Consider the following 23,935-nt stretch of genomic DNA (forward strand, 5'->3'; position numbering starts at 1 on the left):
CTGATGGTTTGAGTGTCCCCTTGGTTTACATTTTGTCTCAAGTTTTTGTGTCGTCATATGTGTGGGCTACCTCAGCGTATTTGGGTCCAAATTGTTAAAATGGTAGTGGTTTAAATAAACTACCTGATATCGTCACTTGTAATATGGAGTGATTTAAAAATACACCATTGGCGTTGTTTTGTGTACAGTTGCCAAATAACTTCGTTTACAAAAAGATTTTTTATTAGACGGAAAAGACAATTATGAGAAATAATAAAGTATGAACTACAAGTGATTACAAGGAACGAAATACTACCGGCAAAGAAAAGGAACATCGTAGATTAAAGTATTGAGATTTGGCAACCGTGCTTCCTGAACGACAGAAAAGCAGGTTGCAGAAAGTATCATATGTTCAATAAATAAGAGTTGTGATATTCCATGCATGATTAGTTTTTTGGAATAATGTTTCAAACGTACGTACTGCGTTTACTTTCTGAGTTTTGTAACTCTAAAGCAAAATGCAGTCAACGTTTGAAATATCAGTCTACTAAAATATACACGGAGGGGTGTGTGAAATGTCTTATTTGTTCAGTCACGAACATCTAAGAACTATGTGGATGGATTATACGGATTATACTTAAATATTTATGACATCCTTGCAAAACAAAATACGTGATAAAATTTATCGTATACATGTAGATGCATATAATCTATGTGTAAGTAACCAAACGGCTAAAGAAAATATTTTCATCCTTAAAATTCAAAGGTTCTTCCAAGTGTATCTTGATGGTCAGTTACACTCTTGTTATGCATGAGTTTACGAAAAAGCTACAAATCATACATTTTAATTTTCACTCTTGGGCAGGGTAGAAACGTTTATGTAGGCCGAATCTGGACTACAGGTAGGAATTTTGACATTATTTTTTTTTACAGGATATAATTTATTATTCCTATGTACCGTAGTCAGTAACTAATTCAATCTTTAACTCCCATCTTGCTTCCTATTAGTAGACCTGGGGAAAATACTTGAATTCTTTTCTGGAATGTTTGGTTGCTCTGCAAAGTCAATTTTTGCAGTTACTTATATTCGTCTGGGGTTAAATTCCAAAGTTGGGCGTCCGTTTCCAGCGACATTTTTAAAATTTACAGGAAAGATATGGATAATTTGATCGTTTGTGTGCTTGATAACATATAAGAGTCTCGAAAAACCTGTTTATTTGTTATATATAAGCGGTTATAAACATGGGACTATACGGCGAGCGGAGGGAACTACTTGGCGCAAGGTAACCGAACAGTTGCATTGTGGGAAAGAAACGAGCATTTATGTTATCAACATGGCGAATGTACAAGGGCAATGAACTAGCAGTTTTAACATTTGTGAAGCAATACGTTGATAACGAGCAAAATCTTTTAAAAGTTTGTGAAGAGCACGGATTAATAAACCTAATAACAAATTGCAGAAAGTGTGGAAAGAAGATAACAGCGAAAAAACTTGACAAAAGCGGACGCCCAACTTCGGAATATATGCCTTCGTCTGTTATATCACTGACATAACGCTGACTGGCATACTTATCTCCGTTATTGTATATTTTTTTGGCAATATAACAAAAGGGGTCCAGATTTCTAAGTTTTCAATTGTTAAATATGCTTTCATTTGAATTTAATTCAAACATTTTGGTATTATTAATGAAAATTACACCACTAGTTGGTAATAATGAAACTAGTAAATAATGAACCGACATCTATTTAGCTGTTGTTCAAATAATTTACTATAAGAATATTAAGGCTACATTTGATAGCACTTAAATTATGATCTTTTTAAACTGTATTCATATCTTGTCCATTTTCATTTGTTGCCGCATTTTCTGCGCACAGAACCGATAATTATCATAACATAATAGGGCATCATCCCTTCTAAACTATATACCTAATTCATAAATAGCTTTTATTCTGATGAAGCCAACGTCTAATATAAAACAAACATATCAAACACTGATACAGCAAAACATTAAAGTAAGACTAATATATACGGGATATATATACGGATTTGAAAAGGGATGTAGCGTAATTTTGGGAATTATACTATAGGTGATTCTGAGTAATATAGAATATACAAATACGGAACAGATTTTGAACGGTTACCGGGAATCATATGAGCCTCGTCAAATCTACAATAGCAGTTACGTACGCTACTAAATAATATCACATTACGTCACAAATTAGAATATGGATCCAGATACTGACCAGTGGCGTCATTCCAGATTTTGCCAGGGGGAGGGGGACAAGATTGTCCAGCAACATAAGAATTTCACTTCTTTTTGCTAGTCTATTAGTATAATTTATTTAAAAGCATGCGTTTCTCAACTCGGGAGGGATATTGCCTTACATTGCCCTTCCCCAAATTACGCCTCTGATGCTGGCTATTGAGTTCATGAGCTGCAATACCTTCTCTATGGGGGACAATTTGTCCACGGACATAAGGGTTTTATGTTTTTCATTAGTATACAATTTATTAAAAAGCATATGAATCTCAAACTATGGAGGGGGCAATTGAACCCCCTACGGTCCCAAAATGACGCCACTGTACATTATAGTAAATATAGTATTTTGAGGTTTAAATTTAATCCATGACTGTATTTAAAATTAGCAGTTTCATTTTCCTCCACAAAAACACGAAAGCATAGAACAATTGAGGTTGGTTTGTTTTAAAATGAAAACATTTCCATCTCCAGTTTTCTACCAAACTGATCTTTTAACGGTTTCCTGAATCTATGGTACAAACTCTGTCGAATTACACAATAGTTTCTATGCAAACGGAAATGTTTTTGTTAAAATTTACAATATGAAATTAGTTACGTCTATAAGAAAGAAATATACCCTCCATGCTTACTCACTTCTACCGTAAAACTAGCAATTGTAGATCATTCCATCCCGAGGATTGAGAAACCGTTCAAGGTCAATTTAAAAAAAAGTAATAAAAAATGAAATGTTCCAGTTTGAGAATAATCTCCTATTTGGAACTATTCATATTGTTAGACGAAAGAAGAAAATCAGAATATACAGGGCGTCCATAAAGTCCGTTGCCACCCCGTATATCTTCGAAACGACTGCGAAAATGACAAAGCGTAGAAACAGGTTGCAATTGTGTTCTTTAGAAGTTTCACCCCAGACCCTCCAAATAGCGACTTGAAACTTTCGGCAAAACGTACTCTTGTGGAGACACTTCCAACGATATATTACTCGACCCGCTTTGCCATTTGAAATTTTCTACTTGATCCCACGTACCTTTATATGGGAGTATCTGGGATGGATATTTTATAGCTCAAAATTCGAGTCCTTAACAATAATGACGGGTGTGTTTTTGAGTTTTGTCATATTCGCAGTCAATTCGAAGATACACGGAGTGGCAACGGACTTTATGGACATCCTGTATATGTAGACTACACGTACAGCACTCTAATTTTATAAACTAGTAGAAAAAACGAAATACATAGAAAATGGGATCTGGGACAAGCCTATATTTTTCAGTAGGTATGTCGATGATTGCTTTGGGATATGGAAAAGTACTCGGAGGCAACTTACTAAATTTGTGAAGGAAATAGATCAAGAGAAGGGCATAGAACTGGAATTGAAAATAGAGGAAGATAAGCCATTGTGTTTTTAGATATGAAAATAAGCAGGCAAAATGACAAGTTGGTCACAGAATGGTTCCAGAAGAAGTGTAAATCAGGGAATTTCTGTCATAAAAGGAGTGGTGTTGATTGATCAACAAAGAGAAATTTTATAAAAACTATGGAGGAGAGGATCAAGTGGATAAGTTGTGACAAAAGGAAGGCAGAGGAAGACATAGATGAATTTCACAATCAATTGGAGACCAATGGATATGATAAAAGAAAGCTAAAAATGGAAAGGATAAGAAGAAAGAACCAGAAAAGTAAGAAGAAGGAATATAAGAAAGAAGAAGATGGAGAGGAAAAAAGAAGCTATGGCGGGGAATAGAAAATTTAGGGGAAGATACTGAGATAATCAAGAGAGTTCTAAAGAAAATAGAGAATATTTCAACATACAGGAAAGGGAGTAGAGGACTATTGGATGTGTTAAGAATGAAGAAAAAAGAAGAAAGAAAGAGGAAAGCCGAGAGGAGCAGATGAAAAGAAGAAAAGTGGTTTATAAGATAAGGTGTGGTGATTGTAATAGCTGTTATATAGGTGAAACGGGGAAAAAACTAAAAGAACGATTAAAGCAACACCAAGATGATGTGAGATTGAAAAGAGAAAGAAATACCATATTTAAACATGTAAGGGACACGGGACACAATATTAATTGATGCGAGAGTGAAGTGTTAGCAAGGGAACAAAGAACGTTAATAAGAAAGTGGAAGGAGGCCAGGTTCATTGAAAAAGAGGAAAGATGTGTTATGAATTGGAATAACAGGACTTAAAATTGACGAGCAGTGGGGCAAGTTATTGGAAAGTCTCAATTTGTAGCTTATTTTCCACTGGACCAGGGAGGATCTTGGCGTTTAGTTTCAATTTTGATCAACTTATATTATGATTGGCTGATTCTTTATTTTCAGAATTTTTCGTGTTTCCATTATATAATATGTCTTAAAAGAATTTAAAATTTTTCTTAACCTTAATCTATATCTATCTATCTATCCACTATCTATCTATCTATCTATCTATATATATCTATATCTATATCTATATCTATATCTATATATATATATATCTATATATCTATATCTATATATATATATATATATATATATATATATATATATATATATATATATATATATATATATATAATGAAAGTGACTATGTTTGTGACTCGTAATAACTCTCGAAAAGATCGAAAATGACCGATATTTGTATCGAATCCATAGTTTTCGGGGGGTCACTGAGATAAACAGTGACACTTCCGATACCGCAAAATGACACGTATTCTTCGCGTGCGATGAACTGGTATTCAGCTAATGTATATATATATAATTGTCATTTATGTTATTGGTACATAATAAGTCGTAAGTATCTAACATCATTCCTCTTTGAAAAATATTTCATTAAATGAGTTACTTAAAATATGTTGTTTATTTATGCTATTATATTATATTTTTTTATTGTATCGATGATTATTTTATTTTTTTGTCTTGTTTCAGGTAAGTTCGTCATTTATTCAGAATATTGTCGATTATATTTCAAACGATACTGTACGTGAGTATTCCTAAGAATTTTATTATTTCTTATTTATTAGACTTACTCATTAATATGATCAAACATATAATTGTTTTGTTAGATTTAAACACAATTAATCTATTTTTAATGCTTTTTATAGTTGTATTTTTCCATCGATTTTCGGCTAGTTAAATAAAACCCTTTGTATTCTTAATGACATTTTAAAAAATCACGGGTTTACGAACGACAATGTTGAGGTATCTCCATTCTTGAAGCCGTTGGCTGGCTATAAGTCCAGATGTACAGTAGCTACTTTATTTCGACCTAGTTGTCGTCAAAGACTTACAGTGATCATCAAATAAACAAATGTGTCAAACTATCCTGGAAAGGGTCTTTCACTCTTTCATAATCCACTTCTTTAGAAGCACACGTGTCCTATTTAAGTAGATTATTTTTTTAAGGAAAAATCTGTCAACACTAAAATTATTTTGACTTTCAATTTCCTAATTTTCAAATAAATCGACAATGTATTGTTCTTACTCGTAATCGAAAATTTGCCATAATTTTACAATTTGATTTTCAGAAATGAAAGCTGGTATTTTCTCCGAATTTAGATGGAGCTTTGGTTGATATTAGTCAGGCACTCGACTTACTAGACAAAACAAATTATGATTTTGTCACCTTCTTAACCTATGCATTGAACATTAATTGTACTTTTCTCTAGATAATTATTCATCATAATGAAGATATTGACTGATCAGATTATTTTAAGTCATAAAAGATATAATATCAGGTTATATTTAGATTAGATTATCAATGAATTTACAACTAAATTATCCTTTTCTTTTGAAAAGTGTTGCTTAAAGTCTAAAAAATTATATTTCTTTCATGTCTAACAGCAGAAGGAAGTACTTGCTTACTTAGCTACTATTAAAATAATACTAATATAGCCATAAACGAAACTTGCATAAATTCTATTGACTAAGAAAATAGGATTTTAGATTTCTAGGCTTTTGGCATCTAAGGCCATTTAGCCCGTCACGTTTTGAGGGATGACGTCCCTCTGCGAGCACACTATCCTGGGAAAGGGAAGGAAGCAAGAATTGAGGAAGGAAGGAAGCGGCCTGGGACCTATAAGTTAAGTACCACCCCGGCATTTTCCTGGTGTGACTAAGGAAAACTCAGGGAAACCTCATTCAGGGTGGCTGGCCTGAAAAAGCGTTGTACAATTTTTCGACCGAGTGGCCCCACCGGGAATCGAACCCGGGACCGCTCGCACCAAAGGCGAGAGCGTTAGCGTCTACGCTACGCGGGGCCACGACTAAGAAAATAAATTAACGTGGGCCATACCAAAATGAAAATTACTTATATTCCGAACACCTTTAGGAATACTAAATTATATTTAGGGAAACATCCATGCAAACTTACTTTCTTAAATATAGATCCGGATACTGAAAGATGGATGGAAATTGGATCATGTATCATAGAATAATGGATATTTCGAGAAATCTTATAAATGTACCAACTACATCTGCAATTTAGTATATTGACTGTAATTCAAACTCATCTTTATGTAACTCAAACCACTTGTCGAGAGTACTTTGGTCTGCTTCTGATTGAAAAATTGCTATAACGGTAAAATCATCCTCAACAGACTTTTTAGTAATCATAGTACCTAAAAAAATCTTAAAGGATTGCACCAGCCTAGTTATCATATCCAGAAAATTACCTTTAATGTTGAGGTTTTGCACTTTTAGGTTCAATAATTATTTTGTCACTTGGAAAGTACGATAGGCCATTATAAATATCTCGACATGAGTTATTTCTTTCTTAATTGCTTATACACCAGATCATTGAATATTGAACTATATTCTACGAATGCAGAAAATTAACATTGATGTAATTAAAAATAGAGAATCTCAGAGCTTGATGGTATCTATCGACCATCTCCTCGCACTATTGGATAATGTCTATTCAGTGATTCATTATGGATATTTTAAATTAATTGTAATATTTTAACCGTACTCACCATAACTTTACTACGATTCTCGATTCATGATCTATAAGGAGCTAAATCCTAATGGCGTAAGTCATACAGACAGCGGTCATAAACTAAACGGAGATAAATCCAGAGTAAAAGAAGTCCTTTCACCCACGGTCGCAGTACATAGTTGGGATTTGAAACTCAGACATTTAGGTTAGTATAAATTTTAGAATCATATAGCAGCGTAAACCATAACATAATTTTCCAACCCCATAACTAAACTTGAATCAGTCCCGCAAATATATCAGTCCAGCTATTATATTGAATCAGTCCCGCAAATGGCTGGGACGAAATTGGAATTTTACCATATTTGTGTAACGATTTAACCACCATGACTGCAATTAAATAACTGTGTAAGACTTCACACATCTATCACCATGGCATAGGTGGCGGGTTTCGAACCAAAAGACCAGCACTCCGCGAAGTCAATACGTACTTATGGCAATATTTTGGGGATGTGCATTTTTAGCATTTGATGTATAACTTGCCATAGAGATATACGATCTTTACCTAGTTAGTGTATGTGACACATATTGCTTAGAACGAACATCATAAGAAAATGTTAAAACTTGAGAATGTGTTTTAGTGAATGCTTTTGAATAACGTGGTTATGTATGTGTTGTATGTGTATGTGTTACGGTAATATGTCTGCATGGCAAGATTCTTTCATTCACCTTGCTCCCATTTTGCTGAATTATTGTTCTTTCGTTGAACACGAAATAATTCTCTTCATTGTTATAGCTAAATCCTTGTACAGTCAAAGTTCTGTTTTAAAGGACAATACTACTGCCCTCTAAATCTAAGTTTCAAAGTTCTATTGTCCACGTTAGAGGGTTAGTTCAAGACTGACAAAACGATCGACCACCGACTCCATTTTCAAATAAATATGATATCTTATATTAGGCCAATTCTCTGACCTGTTACCGGTGTAAACACAGAAACAGTGAACGATCTTACTTACATCAAAAGATTCACAGTTTGCGAAAAATTCGTTGACGTGTGAGAGAGTCTATCCATTGGAATTTGTGTAATGAAAAAATGTTTAAATCATCTATTACATACCGTAAGAGCTAGCACATAAGCAATATCTAACACATACGTGAGTTGACGTAACACAATACAACTTAGGTTATATTCTTAGATTCTCAGACGACTAACTATCCTTCCGCCTTGTTCATACTATAGAGACAAAATTAAGATCAGCTTTTAATCAATATAAAAGTTAAATAAATGGTATCATAGTATCACAATATGGGAAACTTTCTCATTTTTTTCCCAATAATTCAAACCCAACCTATAACAATATTGAAACTTCTCAAGTAATAATCAATTTCGGTAATCTAGCTCAATATTTTACGTTATTCTTTAGTTTCTCTAACTGTAAGACGAAAATTAACCATATATAATCTATGACCATCAGGAAAATTTACTATTTTTCAACAGTAAAAGAATTATCCAAATTGCTTGATTAGTACAAAAAAAAATTCATGAACACTTACCTCACTCGGCAAACTCTCCCAATATGCTGAATATTTTTTTTTTAATGTTATCGACTAAAAATCACGTATTCTAAATTAACACTATTCACAATCTGAAAATCTTACTCATAAAAATTAATATCAAATTGTAGGTTAAATAAAATAAGTATCCACGAATCATAATTATGAATTTAGAATGACATGAACTGAATAAAAAAAAAAAAAACTCCGATCAGCATATCGGAAATTGAAATTTTCCTTGACAATTTCAAGTAAAGACCATCTGAACGGACGCATTATTATCCCTATAATTTTGAAACGCAGTAAATACGTTAGATAAGTTATTACTTAGTGATAAGAAAAAGTGTAGTATCTTAATCGACAACGAAGAGCGAATTAATTTGTTACATTTATTGTTAATTTTTACTTCGAAATTCGTCTAGTAAGTATGAGTAAAACTAGAAATACCTATTGAAGAACTTCTTCAAGATGTTAAATGTGAGGCACTGACAGGCCCGTATCCACAGGGGGTCTAGGGGGCTGCCCCTTAAATTTTTACTGGAAATTAGCCCCCCCCCCTAAAATTTTCACGGTAGGCTTGAAATGAACTATAATATGGTAATGATCTATAATATGGTTGGATCGCACCCCCGTTACCTCTATCGCCTCCTTTTACATTTTGGGGCTCGCTATGAGCCTGAGCACCGATTATCCCAAGATTTATAACACTGGTTCAAACAACATCAAATACTTACAAGTATCATAATTCTTACATTTGACTCTCAAACTTTACCAGCGGAGATTGAAATGTGTTATCTAAAATTAAAAAGCGGAAGTCTGTATTCCATCTATAAAGCAATGTACCAAATGTCATTTTGGTCATATCTTACGCACTATCTGTCAAACAATTAAATATACACCTGACATTCGTACACCGTGGGAGAACTAAGTTATTCAAAGTTATAGTTTTGCTGGAAGAGACAATAAAAGTCTGGAATACATTCCGTAAGAGGGCAGAAGCTGTAAATGCAAATAATGCATAGTGTAGATACAGTGATAACACAATAGAAATACGAAATAATGTATGAAACAAAGAAAAATATCATAGAAGATTCGAACTGGGGACAGAATTCGAGTACAGTAAAGGCATCACACGCAAAAGAAAGAAAGGTTACTAGTAAACAAGAAAAAGGTGGACAGTAACCAAATTAGTTTGTCAATATAGGTACAACAAAGTCGTGTGTCCCAGCAACCAAGCCAAAAAGGTTAACGAGAGAAGATGATTGCAACCTTGCGTTACAGGTTAATATTGCTAGGTTACAGTGTAATAACTCACAGGGTTACGCTAACCGATCACGTAGTTACCACTATCGATCATAGTCTGCAACCGGTAACCTAGTTGCCATGGTAGAAAAAAATGAAATGAAATCTTTCAGTTTTACGTCCCACGGTTATGCCGGTTAGGCTAAAGGAGACGGTGATGATGATTAATGAATGAAATGGTGGAATGAAGACAGTGGGAGGAAACGGGAGAACCCCGAGAAAACCCACGCACACGGATGTTTGTCCACCACAAAGTTCACTTTGCGGGGGCTGGGATCGAACCCGGGACCCCAAGCACCAGAGGTGAACGCTCTACCACTGAGCCACCGCGGCCCCTGCCATGGTAGAACAACCGACTACTCGGTCAAAGAAACAGGGTGCGTCAACTTCCTAACCGCTTGTTATCAATATTTTGATTAACATAACAAATTAATTAGATAATTTGTATTATTCCTTCAATAACACCTTTGATGGGAACCAGTGATGCCAACCTGAAACGTTATAAAATCCCATTCCGAGAGGCAGAAATTCCCATTTTGCTTTTGAATTTCCCACGATATACTAATATTAAAAGTTTCAAAACTTTGAATACATGAACAATAAAGTTAGTGTATATCAGACATTTTCTTCAATATATGAGTGAATGATTCACAAATTCCAATTGACTGGTTTATTAAGAAACGCATGCATACATATTTCCCTTAAGAGCCTGCCTCACTAAAAATAATACAAAATTAACCATTTTTCTTTTGCTTGATTATTCATCAATGAAAGAAATGCAAGTCACCATAATCATAGATAATGCTATTCTACAACAGAAAATATTGCCAGAAAATATTAACAGTGAACTACTTTTTAAATAATAGTTGTATTTATTTTGTAATAAACAAAATAGTTTTAACATACAGTTATTAAAACTAAATAATAATGTTAATTAAAAAGTAGTTCACAAGAAACCAAAACAACATGATACGTAATCAAATGCAGTTGAGTTTGTTCCTCTAGTCGCTGCCTTAACTTAGATTTTAGGGAAATTGTTTTTCTGGCAACACTGCAATTTCTATGGATGGCAACACTGAGCATTTTTCAGGTTCATATTTTCTGTTGTAGAATAGTATTATCTATGATTGTGGTAACTTGCATTTCATTATCTCCTTTCACTGATGAATAATCAAACAAAAGAAAAATGGCAAATTTCGTACTATTTTTAGTAAGGCAGGCTCTTAAAAATGCTAATGAAAATAAGTATTTGTTATGAGCTTAATATTTCCGTCACGCTTTTGTGCCATGATTAGAGGTCTGCGCGGATACAAAATATCGCATCCTCATCTGTACCGCATCCGCACCCACATCCGCAACATCTTTATCCGCATCCGCAGATAATAAGGTAGCAAATATATACAACCTACATATTCTATAATACACGTAGTTTTCTGAATCAAACGAAACAATATATTATATCAGTTTCTTCGTGATCAAATACCAACTACGATAAATAAAATGCAATATGCACCGTGCTGATACAAATTAGAAATTAATGAACGATTTATGTACTTACCCAAGATCTTCAAATGCAGATATCGGTCCAAAATAATGACACGTAGGTAATATCACCTCAATCGACTAATATTAGAGCACGTCACTAAGTTTTTAAACTTCAATACTCATTAAAAAAAATGGGTATTTGTTCTAAACACAACGGCGAAATAAAAATAATCGTTATTAAGAAATAAAAATTAATCACAGGACCGCAAACACATCCACATATCCCGAACTGACACTAGCACCAGTAATTGCACTAAATTTAAAAAATAACTGACGAAACTAACAACGCAATACAATGCATGCTTTCACGACCAAGCTCCTTCGTGGCTAAGCGGTTAGTGTACGCGCCTTTGGCGTAGGAGACCCGGGTTCAATTCCTGGCGGAAGCTCATGTGGTTCGGATTCCACGTTAATCAATAGGTGCACGTCTCAGATAGCCTCGCTGCTGAACGGGACGTTAAACTCAAAATCAACTCAAGCTTTCGCGACCACGCTTTTACTGAAACTAGAAGTGAAAATAACTTCGAATACAAATAGGAAGTCTATACCTTTAATTTCGGGAAGAGACAACAGATGAAGTTTAGAATTTACTGCTTTTCTTTGCAGCCCCCACTCATTGTTGGACACATTTAGGGTAGGAGAAACAACGCATTGGTTGTTCTTTCTTTCTTTACCAGAGGCCCAGAACATACATACATATACACATACACACAAGAAGAAAGAAAGAGAGAGAAACAATTCCTGTTATAAAACTCCAGTCCCTCGGAATGTTCATTGAGGTCCATAGTACCTCTCCGAAGAGAGAAATCTGTGGGGTCGCAAATGTGCATTCAGTATCGGCTGTACTTCAAAGGAAACAGTGAAGATTTTTTTTTAAGAGAGAGGGAGAGAGGAAGATGAGCATATGATGTGATTTGTTTACTATTTCGGTGACCTACGCGCTACTCCAGTTTGTCACAAAAGGCAAAGATAATTCTGCTGACCAGTTTTCAGTTTATGGAAGGGGATGCGGTGTTTTAAATTAGGGTTTTGGTTCCTGACCTCTCAGACTAAAAAAAAAACTTTATTTGAAGACATTTCTTCCTCTTCAAGGCGAATGGTCTGAAAATTTTCAGCTTTATCAGAGGGACTTTGGCGGCAATTATTTTTCTTTTTTACAGCAAATAGCGGTACTTGAGGAGTAGCGATGAAGCCTGTCGTTTCTTTCTGTTTAGGTCAGAGATGTCATTCATCTATAAAACGGCTGCTAAAAATATTGAAAACAACAATAAAAGGACAATTTTCTCGTGTCATTTTTTGTCCTTTTGCTGTCACTGAGTCACAAGCTTCAAACACACTTGTATTTTGTTTTTAGTGTTTTTGAACTGGTTTTAAAACTTTAAATTCAAAACGAACGTTTCTAGTGCTCTTTCCACCATTATCAGAAAATTCACAGCATTTTTTTTAGGTAGAAAAAATCTAGGAAACATTATCCGCAACTTTATCCGCTATCCGCACAGAAAAGAGGTATATATATCCGCAAATACCCATTTTGATGCGGGTATCCTCGGATATCCGCATCCGCGCAGACCTCTAGCCATGATCTTCACCTGAACGTAAAACTAGAAAAACTTCATTCCCCAGTCATTTCATATGAAACGCTTTGAAATTGGGCGTTTCTTATTTTATCTTCTTCCGTTAATTCTGTTTTTTTTTTCTTTCATTTTCTTTTTTTTTAGTGCCAAAGTACAATTATTAACATGTATTTTAATGTTACAAAATTTGACAATTAGCATTATTTTTACATTTATTGAAGACCCATTTGTCTGCTCGTCCATATACAATTTTCTTCGCGTAAGTGAAAAATAGATATACGAAAAATCGCATAAATTCTGCAATTTTTTTTTTTTTTACGAAAATTTCTTTTATCCCATTTCAAAGAATCATTATCAAAAACCCCATAGTACGGAATTCTCCCACGAGTTGGTAGCACTAGAAACACCGATCATTCCAATATAAAAATAAGTTTCGCCTACCTACGTTGATTGTTTATTCCTACTTAAGGAATCCTCTTGTACGCCTTTCATATCAGAAGTATCTCACATCTAACAGTGATTATTTGTTTTGGTGTTACTCTTTCTTACAAGAAAAGCTGTAGAGTGTTTCTGGTATTTGTACTGTAAAGCAGCATTAAACGTGTTATATTTTCTGTAAATATCACAAAATTATTGCTATGAGTGTGTGACTTATTTGATGACAGTTATACAATCAGTAGCGCTACCATCTAGGATGGTTATTTGTACTAGAAACATGTCTCATAAGTTTATATTCATTTAAATGTCAGAAAATCCGTAACACCTCCGTAAATAAACTTTCCTTTACATTTCTCTATTAATTCATGTAGAATCTATATTTTAATATTTTAATATTTTATAGATCATTTAGAATCTATATTTTAATAGGAACTGTTTTCCTATTCCTTCGCATGTATACACAATTGTTAAAACTTTTCGTTCTTAAAATTGCAAATGGCAACTTGCTGTTTGTGCTTCTAGTAATGAATGCATTGTTACCATCAAACAAGTTCTGGAGGGTTGAATTTACCTTGTGTGAAACTCGGTTGATAACAACAGAGTGTTTTAAATTATATTAACCTTCCTGAATTGGTTACCTTCTTCTAACCTACTTTATAGGTTAATAATAACCAAACACTGTATTGTTTCTATGCATTTTCAGTAACCTTTTTTCGATTGATTACCAGTGACCTCGCAAAAGTAACCTTTTTCTTGTCTCAGAAGGGTTGTTGCAAATTATTAACTGGTTCTAGAAGCCAAATTGTCCATTAACCTCCACTAGGTTACCGCTTATTTTTCTCAGTGCAACGACAACGTATTTAGGGGAAAGTGGTCATAGTCTAATGGTTAAGATAACAGACTATAAATCTGAACGACCATCGAATCTGCTCTGTTCTTTCGTTTTATTAATTTTAACGTGTTAATATGCGACCACTGTTTGTTTTTATGAATATACTGTTTTGGTAGCATACCGGTACTTGTTACTTTTGGCAACACGAATGCCTCTGTAGAAAATTCTGATTTCACATCATAACTTGATGTGAACACAATGCCTTTTTCCCAAACAACATTACTGGAACTCTGTCCCGAAAAATGTACAGGATGTGATTGTAAACTATGCCGTTGTGCACAGTTTTCTAATACAAAGGTTTTTTTTTAAAACTTGTTGTAAATTACCACACAAATCCTTCACCATCGCCACTGCAGTTTGTGTAATAACACAGCTGGTTGCACATTTGTTTCACTTAAGAAATGAGTCTTCACTGAAATGTTTGAGTTCTGTTTATTTGGAAAATGAAGTAACGTGTTATGACGCTTGACACGATGCTGATTTAATTTTAATGATGAAAACAAAGTTTGTATGGGCATGGAAACAAAAATATTTATTTAGGCCAGGAGTGAGAAACTTGCAGCCTTCCAGAGTCATAAAATGTGGCTTCATGGGCCTGTTGTGAAGAAGAATATGATATATGTAAGTATATACCAGAAATATACTTCTGTAAAGTAAATAAACTATACATTTTCTCACTTTATCTTTTTAATATGTTTACTTTATCATATAGGTTATTAATGAAACTCCAATAACTGTAAAATGTCTACAAAAATTAGGTATGTTCAAAACTATCATACAAGGCCTTCTTGGGAAGTGGATATTGTCAATGTGTCCTTTAAAACAAAAGAAGTTTCACATCTCTGATTTAGGGGATAAAAGTTAGGGGAACTATACAACTATTGCCAAAAAGCATGTGCAGTAACCAGTGGCGTAGCACACTTTTGCGGCCCCCCCCCCCGCAAAGTATAGAGAAGGGGCCCCACTTGTAAAGCCGACACAAGTAAGGTGGAAGTTCTACTTCTTTAAAACTTTATTCATCGCAAGACTTCGGGGCCCCTATACATCGGGGCCCCCCCGCACTGCGGGGGTTGCGGGGGCAGCTGCTACGCCACTGGCAGTAACGTCATGCATGTTGTTTACGCATATCGTTCAAAATGTTCATTATGAGAAGCACAACCATACCACGTCCGCGTGGTAGCCAAGAGTTGACAGTAGCTCAGCGTGATGAAATTGTAGGTCGTGCATCACAAGGCCAGAATGCATCCGAAATCGCCAGAGCATGGTTTGCAACTGAGGCACTGTCAGCAAATGTTTGGAATTGAATTACATAAATCTTCGCTGAGATCACGCAGGCTTAGAATAACAACTGCAGCTCAGAATGACGCACTGATAGAAGACGCAAGGAACAATCCGAATTAACATACATCCATCTTGCGGAACAAAGGCTGTAAACTACGGCTATTCCCAAGAAACCATACATCACAGACTAAAGGAAGCCTGCCGGAAAACTGGTGTCCTGCCACCGCGAAGACCCTTCTCACAGAATCGAATAAGGCGAGACGATTATAATGTGTATAGTGGAACTTTGAACTCCCACAGACCTAATGGATCTAACTGTATGGAGTGATGTCCGATCTGTTAGGAAGATTCTTAAGGAACAAGGTATGTGTCTCAACATGTAGTGCAGAGAGGACAATCTGGATGGTTTGCAGCACATTTGTAGGACTACATGGCAACCACTGGCTCAAGGGAACTAATTTTAGTGCCGGTAGAATAACCATCTAGGTTTATATTGATATCCTGGACAATACGTTGCTACCATTCTGTTTTGCAAATTTTCCACACCAAGAACAGTTTGTGTTCATGCACAACGATGCTATTCATACGTCCAGACATACCCAGGTGTGAGTACAATAATAACTCACACACAAAACTAAACTGTATGGAGTGGCGTACGCGATCTCCTAATCTTAACTCAATGGAATATCTATAGGGTTTCATGGTGCATGAATGGTTAGAAACGTGAGACGATGGAAGTCAGATAGTTCTAGAAGTATAACAGTACTATTGCAATAAACACTGTCACTTTACTGCTCTTGCTACAAGCATGCAAGAGCGACTGTGTGCTATAATTGCAGTAATCTAACAACGTGACCATGGGTTTTCTCAAGATTTCCCGTTTCCTCCCACTTCATCATTCCACCATTTTCATTGATCATCACACACTTGCAATTATCATCGTCTTCTTTAGCCTTAGTTAAATGAGCGTGGAATGTCAAATTAAGGACTCATTCTTTTATTTTACGTTCATTCCTAGGATTTCAGTTTACCATTAACTAATTATTATATCATAATCCTCAGGAGACCTAAGGTTGATAATGATGCGAGATATAATTTCAATTGTTTCAGTAATTATTGCGTGATCTGCTCAAACAGAAACTCTCATTCGCTTTTATAGAATTGATTTTGTTTTATATTTTACTAATAGCCAAATAACTGTAAGTCTGGATAATTTATTCTTGATTCTGTTCTATCCATGCTCCGCTAGACCAGTGTTACGTGATCCATATTCATTCGAAACGTTCACTTCAGGACTTCTTAAATGCAGACGCTTCTAGAAGCGGATCTATACTGGAAGACGGTATCTATAATTTTATACAGGAATATAACAAAACAAATCGAACGAACGCTACACTGGACATAGGGTACAAAGGCTATTTCTCCACATAAGTTTCACCGATATCCAAACATTTCTTCAAAGTGGATCAAGTTTTTGTATCCCAGAATGGTACAAATCCGGCACCTGCATCGGAGTTTGTGATCATCAGTCAACTATTTCGCAACCCAGCGTTCATAACTTTCCGTGTCCTAACCTAATCATAACTTCAAAAATACAGAAAACATGACACACGATTCTCTTATTGTTACTCTCCTATTCGCAAGCATCTCTCCTTCTATGCAATTCCAAAGTGATCACGGACGGTCTCCCGTTTCTCTATCTAATCGTGAATACATCACGATCTTTTGCTAAGCCAAGGCATCACTTCGCCATATTTTGCCAATTCATTACCCTCCCGTACACATACACTGATCTCCGGTGGACGCTTTCGTTTTGGTTGCAAAAAGACCTGATTACGCTGCGCATTTCACACGTGGCGGGATTCGGTAGTGACATTGGTGTTTCCAACGCGTACTCGTTGCACAAGATTCAGCGCAGCACTCACTTATCACTTTCAGTACTCGTCGTATGGATCAAGGTTACTGTCAGTGTTGTCCCAACTTTAGTGCACATTCTTTCTCTAACGTGCTAATGTATGTTATTTACTTTCCTGAAAAGCCTCGTGCTAGCATTTGATTTCATTTTGAACTCTTATAGTATGCATATTCGTTCATTAAGATTTTTAGGATTGATTTGCTCTCAGTGCCTTACACTGAGACCACAGCCAGGAAACTAAAAAAAGGAACACTCACTAAGACGTACTTTCATCTTGCGTCACCTCGAAACGCCTACTGAAACAAGCAAACCAAGGAATTCATATATTCACTTTGATTCATACAAAGTTCTCGGTCGTTACTAGTTAGGTGATAAATATACATTGAAACTATAACATAACGTTCTATTTCTGTTATGCACTGTTTCACGAGAAACAGAAACTTCTGCAAGTTTATCTGGAAGCTACAGAAACCTGAAACACATGGAACATCAATGTTTCTCCTTTGAGACAAAATCCTTACTTTAGTCTCTGTTTCCCTATGTTTGTTTCTAATTATATTATCCTTTAGGAAATTTCTATCAAATAAACTCAAACTTCAGTTATCAAAAAGAAGAAGAAAAGAAAGAGAGGAGGAGGAAAAGTTTGTGAGGACACCTGAGTAGCTTAGGCGAAAACTTACTTTACCTGTCGTTTTCTTTTCCTTTAAATAAATATTGATTCAGAAAACGGCATATTTAAAGTTTTATGTACACAACGATATAGTGTTTCAGCATGTTAGAAATATCGTGTTCAACTAATTGCTACATACAAGTATACGACCCTCAGAAACAGCTTAGTCTATATTATATGTGTAAGCAGATACAGCTCTTGGGGGAGTCACCTCGCTGAAATTAAATCTGTTACTGCTGCACTAGTAGTAATGCCCTTTCTTCGTACTGGGTGAATAGTATGCAAACTGGAACACAGTAGAGTAGTATGGGTTGCCTATCGTGTGAATCTCCTAAGGTGTTCTATGCTTTTTGAACTTCCAGATCCTATGACCCCCAGTCAAGCCAAAAACAAAAATGTGGCTTCATACATGATTAAACTTGGTGAGGATCTATTGTGTACAAACTTAAAAAATGAAATGAAATCTTTAAGTTTTACGTCCCACGGTTATGCCGGCTAGGTTAAAGGAGACGGTGATGATGAGAAATGAATGAAATGGTGGAATGAAGAAAGTGGGAGGAAACGGGAGAATCCCGAGAAAACCCACGCACACGGTGTTTGTCCACCACATAATGTACAAAGTTAACTGTATGTAAGTGGTACCTTGCTGATGACACTTCAACAGACAGTGACACCTCAACAGACAGTGACACCTCAACAGAGAAATACACACATACACACATCTTTTTATATATTAGAAAGGAAGCTAAGGTAAGGAAACCTAAAATATATACTAATTCTTGTGTAGCTTGTAGAGATATAATCTTAATTTTTACCGAGATGTGATTTCCTTGAAGAGCCATTACCACTTATACGACGCAGCAACACCTGCAAAAAGAGTTCAATTTATTATTATTATTATTATTATTATTATTATTATTATTATTATTATTATTATTATTATTATTATTATTGGTGTGCATATTTCTATATGGGCAGAACAGTATGTAACCTACAATACAGTCGTGCGGTGTGGGTTGTCTAACTTAAGGAACGTTTGAAATGCTCTACATTCTAAATCTGTACAACATACGTGTTCCCCAACCCCCAACCCCTAGATCCCAAAATTAAAAAAAAAATAAATAAATAAAAAACGGCTTCGTAGACGACTACGCTGGTGAAGAAGTATATGCGCACAAAATTCGATAGGTTTGGGTGTCTCTTTTCAATGTGAAAAAACTGATGACAAACATACAGACATACATGCACTTTATTTTACATAACAACTAAAATATTTGAAGATACTGAAATAAATAACTAAGGAAGAGCAACGCCTTCGACATTTGCTCTGTGAATATAAATGAAATTATAAATAACGAAGAGTGACCCTCTGTCGTTGAACTTGTCTATTCCAGGACCAGCTACCGTGTTTCTTTTTGCCTAAACTTGAGCTCAAATGTTATCGGGGATATCATCAATCAGCTTAGCGATCCAGCAAAACTATACATTTGACACAATGTTAGTATTTTTTTAAATATTGTTCCCCCTCACCCCGTCTATGACAAAGAAAACTAAACTTAGACTTGAACGGTGTTCGGAACTGTCACTATTCATTTCAACAACCCCAAATACTATGAAGTTGACTCTAATATCGTCATGTTTAAAGTGCAATTTCATTCGTGACCGAAAATGGGCGTGACGCAGAAAGTAACGCCTTCTCTGGAGCCATAAGCATTCATTTATTCATAGTTTCATTGGTAGATAGGTATCAGGATCTAGTTACTTTTTATATATATTTATCTGGTTAGGCATAGAGAAGAAGGTGACCTGAACATGGTATGTAATCTACATGATAAAATGAAGTGCAGGTAACAGAACGCTTTCTATAGCGTTGCTGGCGACTGTGGTGTTAATCTTTTGCACTAGAACTGGCATTTTTACTTTTCTCCAAACAACTGATGACAAGGGGTAGGGGTCTAAAGTTGGACTATTTATTTCAGCGACTACAAAACTCTGAATTTGACACTAACACCCGGTTTATCGGGTATTTATCACCTCCTTTTATGTATACATTTTAATCCCCTCTAAAGTATACCCCTCCCGAGGCGAAATTAATTTTAAAAATCATATACGATTAGATCTCATGTTAGAACTACCTTTGTAAAAACTTTGGTGGGTCTAGGTCACTGTTTCTGCGCGAGAAGCTGATGACAAACACACATATACACAATGTATTATTATTACTATTATTATTAAAGATTAACAAGGATAAGGGTAAGGACGGGATCAAGCACCCTGCGGCTCCTTTGTATTTTAGCCTTCTTTGGATTTATCATCTTTGAATGGAGTGGAATTTTATTTGTTGGATTTTCCTAATTTCTTCTTTCAGTCAATTTAATTAACTCATACTGCGTGAAAATTATTTTTTCTTATATATAATAATTTTAATACTTATTAATAAAATTTAAAATATATTAATATTAATTTAAAATTAAATATTAAATACATAATATTGTCGCATAAGGACCAGAGAAACGTAACTCCAAAAATGTGTGTTTTTTTTTGTTTTTTTGTTTTCTTCATGTTTGAACCTAATTTTTTAAAGTACCCACTTGGTGTAAATGGAACGTAACGCCATCTGTTCTCCTTGTCGATAATCTGTTGTAATGTAGCTCAATTACCATCTTATTAAAAACACATCTTCCTAAGAAAATAATATTTTTGTCCTCTCGCCTGTAAACCTTCAAAAATGGTGTTATGTTCATCTGGTTCTCATATAACGATATGTACAACACAAATTCATTTTCCAAAACCAAGAAGGAATCTGAAATTCACATCACTAATACTGTTTCAGTTTTTTTCACACAAAACTCTAGAAATAATGATAGCGTTTAGTGAGGAAAAAGTTCCAAACATGATAGGTACGTTAAATCGATTCATCTCATTAGACCGAACAAACTGATAGGGGTGGGTGTAATAAAACCTCATGTGTAGGTTTTGCAAAAACAATTTTGTAAACCTAAAAACGAATTTTGTACGATTACTACGCCACCAATTAAGTTGAAACTGATACTGATCTATACATAATAGGGTAGAGCGAAACAAAAATCAAATTTTCGAGTATCGAATTCTAATAAGGCTCAAAAGTTGCATATTTGCATGATAATCAACGGAAAAGTAACGAAAAAAAGACACACTTTGGATTTTTCAGTTCCCACAAACGGCCTAAAGATTGAAAAAAAATGACAATAAACACCAAAATTTACCTTTACGCAAAAAAAAAAAAAAATAGATTTTCAAGTGTCAAATTTTAATAGTTCCCAAAAGTTGTGTGTTTGTGTGCTAATTAATGGAAAAATAACGAAAAAACACACACCTGAGATCTCCAGTTTGCGGAAATGGCCGAAAATTTGAAAAAAAAAATTACAAAAAATACTGAAATTTACTTTTATGTGAAGAAGTCAGTTTTTGAGTATCGAATTCTAATAGAGCTCAAAAGACACGCAATTCTATTTGCGTGCTAATCAATGGGAAAATAATGAAAAGAGACATACTTTGGATCTTCAGTTCGTGCTAACGGCCTAAAGTTTGAAACGAAAATGACAAAAAAAGAAAAAGAAAGAAAAGAAACACGAAAATTTACCTTTACGCAAGGAATATACATATTACTTTTATTTCTATAGCGTCTAAGTACGGTACTTTATTTTAGTTGTGTGAGCTCATGTTTATTACTAATTCGTTAATTTGAATAATTTTATACATTTTATTTCCATAATGATTTTGCAGATCTTCGCCCACGTCTCAACTTTTTTTTCATAAAATGGCCCAGAACTCACCACGAGGAGGTGGCTGCAATTCGAGTTCCACCCACCCTATCCAACTCTGCTATCAATTAGGATGTGCTAAATTATGTTGATTTAGTCAAGGATGTTATCTTAAATTCAGATTTTTTAAAATCAAATTTTGGCATTGTGACTCTTAAGAGCAAACTTGCTTTAATATAGCCATCTTTGTTTTCTTGTCCGTACACTTTTCCTGCAAGCTATGTAACAAGTTTGACACATCTTCCAACTTCATGAGTAGAGCATGGAAAATTTAAGGAGTCAAAACGTAGGAGCAGATTTGTCATGCATAAGTGTCTGTGGCATCAACATTTATTGAAAATGCCATAAAAATTCTAACAGAGCAATTCAGACAGGGCAGTATGTTCCAGATGTGACTATGAGAGATCCTGGATCTCTCAGTTACTTCCGATGGCTGACATGTGCAAACCGAGTCTTACGGTTGTACGTTTCTCAAACAAATCCTACAAACGAACTGAAAATGCTTGTAAACTACATTATAAAGCCATATACTCCTGCTTGGTTCGACATAAAGACTTATCAGTGAAATATGGACTTAAACATATTTTGAAGGTAGTTCAAACAATTAGGTACGGTATTTTCCAAACATTAAAAGAATAATCGATCCTGTAATTGAGAGAAACACGTTCTTCTGTCATCCAGAGAACATATTGTTGGCTATGACAGTGGATGGGAGGCAACACGTACGAGAGTTGGTTACAGGGGAGTGCTAGAGGCAAGAAATCAAGATCAGAAGGGAAAATCTGTTAGAACTTCTATGTCACCTTCAATAAGTTCTGATGCCATAAACTATAGTGAGCTGATAGATTGGAGAAAATGTAAGCTGTCGCCCACACCTTCCATCTTATTACTTATGCATAACAAATCTGCTCCTGAGTTTGACTTCTTAAATTTTCCATACCATGCACAGAAAGTTGAAAGTTGTGTCGAACTTGTTACAGAGTCTACGGAAAAATGTGCAGATCAGAAAACAGAGATGGCTACATTAGAACAACTTTGCTCTTAAGACCCACAATGTCAAAATTTGATTTAAAAAATCTGAATTTAAGATAACATCCTTGACTAAATCAACATAATTTAGTACATCTTAATTGATATCAGAGTTGGGTAGGGTGGTTGGAACTCGAATTGCAGCCATCTCCTCGTAGTAAGTTCAGGACAATTTCATAAAAAATAAGTTGAGAAATGGGAGAGAAGAAATGTAAAATCATTATGGAAATAAAATGTAAAATTATTCAAATTAACGAATTAGTAATAAACATGATCTCACACAACTAAAATAAAGTACTTACGTTAGACGCTATACACATGGAAAAAGTAATCCTTGCGTAAAGGTAAATTTTGGTGTTTTTTTGTCATTTTCCTTTCAAACTTAGGCCGTTTGCCCGAACTGAAGATCAAAATTGTGTCTTTTTTCGTTATTTTCCCGTTGATTAGTACGCAAATAGCAACTTTTGAACTCTATTAGAATTCGATACTCAAAAGTCTGATTTTTTCGCATAAAGGTAAATTTTGGTGACTTTTGTCATTTTTTCCCCAAACTTTAGGCCAATTGCGCAAACTAAAGATCCAAAGTATGGCTTTTTCGTTATTTTTTCCATCGATACCATGCAAACAGGCAACTTTTGAGCCCTATTAGATTTCGAGTTTTTCGCTCCACCCTAATACATAATCAAGCTTCTCATTATGAGAATAACGTGATCACAGTATTCCATATGGTTAATTGAATATTGGCCAAATTTATCATTAACTTTGAAACTTTAGTTAATTTACTAGC

General features: G+C 34.9%; 1 protein-coding gene and 1 non-coding gene across 2 annotated transcripts in view; one reads left to right on the forward strand and one right to left on the reverse strand.

Moving 5' to 3' along the window:
- LOC145671082 (neuronal acetylcholine receptor subunit alpha-10-like) overlaps nucleotides 1-23,935 on the forward strand; it is a 1,484,349-nt gene that overhangs the window by 932,182 nt on the left and 528,232 nt on the right. The window lies entirely within an intron of this gene.
- On the reverse strand, nucleotides 6,399-6,473 carry TRNAQ-UUG (transfer RNA glutamine (anticodon UUG)). Its single transcript has one exon. It is a non-coding gene; the product is annotated as a tRNA-Gln (tRNA).

The sequence above is a fragment of the Thermobia domestica genome, chromosome 15, assembly GCF_964235325.1.
Source record: "Thermobia domestica chromosome 15, izTheDome1.hap1.1, whole genome shotgun sequence".
NCBI lineage: Eukaryota > Metazoa > Arthropoda > Insecta > Zygentoma > Lepismatidae > Thermobia > Thermobia domestica.